The sequence below is a fragment of the Lynx canadensis genome, chromosome F1, assembly GCF_007474595.2.
Source record: "Lynx canadensis isolate LIC74 chromosome F1, mLynCan4.pri.v2, whole genome shotgun sequence".
NCBI lineage: Eukaryota > Metazoa > Chordata > Mammalia > Carnivora > Felidae > Lynx > Lynx canadensis.
The window spans coordinates 62,478,692-62,484,781 of NC_044319.2; positions in this window are offsets into that span (position 1 = coordinate 62,478,692).

Here is a 6,090-nt window from a genome sequence, read left to right on the forward strand (position 1 = left end):
AGGGAAGAGAGCAGTATAGTAATAGAATTAGCAGGAAGAAGAGGGGGAGGAGGAGAATAACGCAGGCACACCCCCAAAAGAGCAGAGAGGAAGAAACGAATCAGAGAGCGCCCCGGCACCTTCCCAGTTTCTGGTTCCTACCCCTGCGTGAGACCTGGCTGCCCTGTGACCTTTGTCCTCCGTAAACTCAACTGTGGCCTTATATAAATGCTTTGGGTTTTGATATATTCAACTCTGCTAGTAGTCTGCAACAACTATGGTTCTTTGCCCCACAGGCATAAAGACAGCATTTGGGGTTGGGTCCTATCGAGATTTTAGGGGTCCACAAGTCATTCGAATGGAATCATCCAGTAAGATGTTTGACATGTCAGTCATGGGATGAAATAATCTTTTGCCTGTGCTTGGCATAAAAGTTGAAGCTGAATGAGAAGGACTATGGTCACCTAGATCATAAGAAAGAGCATGAGGAAAGAGATAAAAAATAGAAGCTATCTAGACACTACAACGATTGTAGAGGAAAGTTAAAGACTTGTTATTCCTGACGGAGAAAGAAATGGCCCCTTGGCTATTGTGGCTAAAAACAGAATTTTCCCTAGCTCTTAGAATTACTGAGTATGATCAAGGTCCATACACATTATGGTTAATCTTTTTTTTTTTTTTAATTTTTTTTTTTTAACATTTATTTATTTTTGAGACAGAGAGAGACAGAGCATGAATGGGGGGAGGGCCAGAGAGAGAGGGAGACACAGAATCTGAAGCAGGCTCCAGGCTCTGAGCTGTCGGCACAGAGCCCGATGCGGGGCTCGAACTCACGGACCGTGAGATCGTGACCTGAGCGAAGTCGGACGCTCAACCGACTGAGCCACCCAGGCGCCCCATGATTAATCTAGTAATACTAGAAGTAATGAGTAATGACAGACATCATTAGAGAGAAACCTCCACATTCGCTGTGACAGACTCATATTATTCCAGGCGAGCAACAGCTATGCTCATGCCCTCCTTTCCTTTCGGGAACAACCAACCCCGAGTGGGCCACTTTGATGACCCCACCACCGACTTCCCAGAAGGCAGAGACGCAGGATGTAAGACAACAAATGGGGACCAGAATGCCTCATGGAGTCAAAAACTTTCCCGCACCTCATAAATCAGCAGCGGTCCTGGGGTTTTGTCTGGGATGGTTTCCAAACATGTGGTAAGTATTATTTGTCATGGAACTCTGTGTACCAGAAAGTTCATTTTGTTATTAATGATCACTAGGACATTTGTCAATTATGATGGTTCGTTGGATCCTACTTTCTCCTTCCTTTTCCTCTTAAAGTCACACATTCCAATTAAAATATCTTTTTAGAAGTTTGGGCCCTGAAACATATACCATTCCTCTGCCCCAACATCCATACTTAGTGACACAGTGAAAAGACAGGAAGGGGACACCAGGGTGGCTCAGCCGGTTAAGCGTCTGACTCTTAGTTTCGGCTCAGGTCACGATCTCACAGTTCGTAGGTTTGAGCCCCTGCTTGGAATTCTCTCTCTCTGCCCCTACTCCACTCATGCTCTCTCTCTTTCAAAATAAATAAATAAACTTAAAAATTTAATCTTACAAAAAAAAAAAAAAAGACAGGAAGGAAAATACCGTTTTTTCCAAATTTTGAGCATGGAACTTGTAAGAAAAAATGCAATTAGAAACAGCATTTTTAAAAAATCTATCATGGGTCTGTCTGTACATGGTTAGCGATGAACGTATTAAATTTTCAGTGCATTGTCATGAAAAGAGTTGGTTAACTTTTGTATATTTACTATTTTGTCAGGCATGTTCAGGTACTTAGTAACTATAAATCTGCTTTCTTCTGGGGTGCCTGGGTGGCTCAGTCAGTTAAGCATCCGACTTCAGCTCAGGTCGCGATCTCAAGGTTCGTGGGTTTGAGCCCCGCATCAGGCTCTGTGCTGACAGCTCGGAGCCTGGACCTTGCTTCAGATTCTGTGTCTCCCTCTCTCTCTGCCCCTCCCCCGCTCATGTTCTGTCTCTCTCTCTCTCTCTCTCTCTGTCAAAAATAAACATTAAAAAAAAAACTTAAAAAAAATAAATCTGCTTTCGTCTGCAATCGTAACTGGGAGATGCAAATGACAACATATACAGTCAATATTGTCTCCCCTAAGAAAACACCTTTTTAAAGAAGAGCTAGACTTATTAAATTGCAAGAATAGGGACCTTTAGTTATACAATCCAAACTAGGTTTTCCCAAAGTATTCTACAGAACACTAACATCCCACAAATTTTAAATAGACGTTACATACAAAAGAGTCTTGGGGCGCCTGGGTGGCGCAGTCGGTTAAGCGTCCGACTTCAGCCAGGTCACGATCTCGCGGTCCGTGAGTTCGAGCCCCGCGTCAGGCTCTGGGCTGATGGCTCGGAGCCTGGAGCCTGTTTCCGATTCTGTGTCTCCCTCTCTCTCTGCCCCTCCCCCGTTCATGCTCTGTCTCTCTCTGTTCCCCCCCCCCCCCCAAAAAAAAGAGTCTTGCCTGGGTCCCAGGTAGGGGAAAAAGGTTATAAAAGATTGAGACAATGGGGAAAAAAGGAATACAAAGTGGGCACTGGGTATTTCTGTATCGATGCTAAATTCTGAGGCTGTGACAAGGTTTCACGGTTCACAGAGGGCAACATCTACCGGCAGGAGAGGCATACTGAACTATTTGACGTGGGGGTCAAATGTCGGGATACCGGCAACTTTCAAACAGTTCAGGGAAAAAAGGGTTACATTTACCTATGGACATAAACGGGAAAGAGCAAGAGATAAAACAAATGTGGCAAAACGTTAACAATAGGGGAATCTAGGTGGAGGGTATTTGGAGTCCATTGGCTCTATCCTTCCAACTCTTCGTTTAAATAGGCTTCTGTTCAAGACTGCTCTGATGGGGCGCAGGGGTGCCTCAGTGGGCTAAGCATCCGGCTTTGATCTTGGTTCAGGTCATGATCTCATGGGTTCGTGAGTTCAAGCCCCACATCAGGCTCCACACAGAGAAGCCTACTTAAGATTCTCTCTCCCTCCCTCTCTCTCTCTCTGTCCCTCCTCTGCTCATACTTTCTATCTCTTTCTCAATCAATCAATCCCCCGCAATTCTTAAAGCTTCATCTTCGACAGGTTATTACAAAATCTCAACTTTATCGGGGCGCATGGGTGGCTCAGTCAGTTGGGCGCCCGACTTTGGCCCAGGTCGTGATCTCACAGTTCGTGAGTTTGAGCCCCGCATCAGGCTCCGTGCTGACAGCTCAGGGCCTGGAGCCTGCTTCAGATTCTGTGTCTCCCACTCTCTCTGCCCCTCCCCAGCTCACGCTTGCACTGTCTCTGTCAAAAATAAATAAACTTTAAAGAAAAAATTCAAAATCTCAACTTTATTTATTTTCCTCAATGTGTCACTGATCTCTCTTTAAAGGATCATGGTCTTAAAAATGTACATGTTCTAATTATAAAGTAGCTATCTTTTGCTTCTGGTCTGGTATTTTCCAACAGGAAAAATCACTACACTCCCCCTGCTTTACAAGTTCAATTGAACAGGTTTGTTTAGAGGTTCCGTGTCCCAGAGCCGGTGGCCCGATCTTCGTAACTCTGGGAGACATCTGATTTAGCTGGTATTTAAATGTGCAGCCTTCATCACTTACTTTCCTTTGAACTGATCTGAGTATTACTTTTATTTCATATGTAAATGAAGATATTAAAACATACCAGATATTATATGTAATTTCTAAAACACAGGCAGATATAATTTATTAATGTAATACTAGGTATAGTACATGGAAAATGGACCTTTGAAAATGGGTTAATAATTATGTGTTGCAAATCCCCTCACATTCCAACCTGTAAGTTGAGAAGTCTTATTAAAAATTGCAGAATGGTGGAGAAAACTAGAAATTACAATAAAACACCGCATGTTATTAATTTTTTTGTGTGATGTTTTATTTTTGAGAGGAGAGAGAAAGTGAGAGTGAGAGTGGGGGAGGGGCAGAGAGACAGGAAGATAAGAGTCTGAAGCAGGCTCCAGGCTCCACACTGTCAGCACAGAGCCAGATGTGGGGTTTGAACCCACGAACTGCAAGATCATGACCTGAGCCAAAGTCAGACGCCCAACCGACTGAGACACCCAGGTGCCTCAACGCTGCATGTGTTTCAACTGGAAAGTTGCTTAGCAAATTCACTATACTCATATTAAGAAGGGACTCGAGGATTTCGATTGTTCAGATACGCAATGTTTTTTAATGTTTATTTTTGAGAGAGAGACAGAGACGGAGTGCGTGTGGGGGAGGGACAGAGAGAGGGAGACAGAGGATCCAAAGCAGGCTCTGAGCTGTCCGCACAGAGCCCGAGGAGGGGCTCGAACCCCTGAGCCGTGAGATCCGTGACCTGAGCTGAAGTCGGACGCTCAACCGACTGAGCCACCCAGGAGCCCCAGATATGGAAGTTCAAGCAGATGGGAATGTAAACAGTGACAACTGAGCAGTTTTAAAAGATTAACCTGATTTCATCACACAGACCACCGGCAGGGACACAGAACCGAATGGCATTTTACCGAGAGGCTCTATATACAGCAGAGAGCATGGGGCTTGCAGAAGTACGGGTCATCCGGTATAGACGAAGGGTAGAGTAGAAGTAGGGACAGAGACGGGAGACGCAGGATTTCTAGGTGCAGCCCGATTGTGAAGTCTCATGTGCCAACCTAAGGGGAATTAGGGGTGACTCTGAGGGCGAACGGGAGTGGCACGATCAGGCTTTCTTCATCGTGAAGACGGTCAGCTCTACGAAGGAGGGACTGGAGGACACGAGACCGGACCTGGGGAGCCTGTAAGAAGCCACGGCAAGGAGAACAGATCAAGAACTGGCCTAAGTGGTAGGAGAGGAAGGGAAAGACGGATCTGAGAGGAGTCGCCAGGTTGAGTGGAAGGTGATCCGACAGGGGGAGGTACGACCAACCCCAGGAAGCAAGAGAATCTAAACGGTTCCCCAACCGCAAAATGGAAGGAACACTGGGTACCCTCCTCACGGGATTGTTGCGACGACCAAGGCGGGGCGAGGGGTGGGGGTGGCAACACGCTAAAACCATTTAGTACAGACCCTGGCAGGAAGTTAAGTGCTCAGTTACCACCATTGCCGCAGCCATCAGGGAGAAGGGGGATCGAGAACGAGTCCCAGGCGGCGCTGGGGTCTGGCCTACTTGACTCCAGTCCTACAACCGAGGCCGTGGTCTCCACACCAGCAGCCGCAGCCGCCGCGTCACCTGGGGATTTGTTAGAAAGGCACATTCTCGGGCCCCCCGAGACCTACGGTCGTCATCTAGGGCTGGGGTCCGGCAATCCGTAATCCAACAAGCCCTCCCAGGTGACTCGTTCCACGGGTCAAGGGTGCAGTTGTGGATTTAAACGTTCATTTTCTCTGGTCCGTCTGAGCTCTTTAACTTCTAGTAGGGTGTGCCTCTCGATAGCACCTTTCACCCGAACTGCCTGCCGTCCAGACCGGACCAGTCTGGAGGCTTCCTGAAAGGGCGATGCTCGCAGACAGACCAGGGTGTGACCACCGCTCCTAAATCTTAAGAGAAACTGGGCGAGTTTGCGTAGTTGCGAGTTTGGGGCCTCAGGCTCCATCTATAAACTACCTAAAACAGCACCATCGTCTAGGAGACGCTCCTAACTGATGACGGGATTACTGTTGAACCTACTATTTCATTTGATTCCAGTATAAAAATAATGGCAAGAAAATACTGCTACTGTCAGAAATTAAGTCACCTGTCACTCGATTAAAGCCGTCCGACTTGAGAAAAGAACCAAGATTAGAACACCAATCTTCCGACTAAGAATTCTGGTTCCTTCCAGGAGAGAAGCCTGTTTCTACGGTATCAAGAACATGTATTCCAAAATGAAAAGTTACATTTCAGCACCGTCACGCTACTTCTGTAAGTGAAAAACCATCTTCCTCAGAAATGGTTGAGGCTACATGGCAATTTCTCAATGGTAGCTCCTAGTAAAAATGAAACCCCCAAATAAGCGTATTTACCTATTATCTAAACTGGACTATTTACACTAAATGCAGGAATGGTTGAAATGAA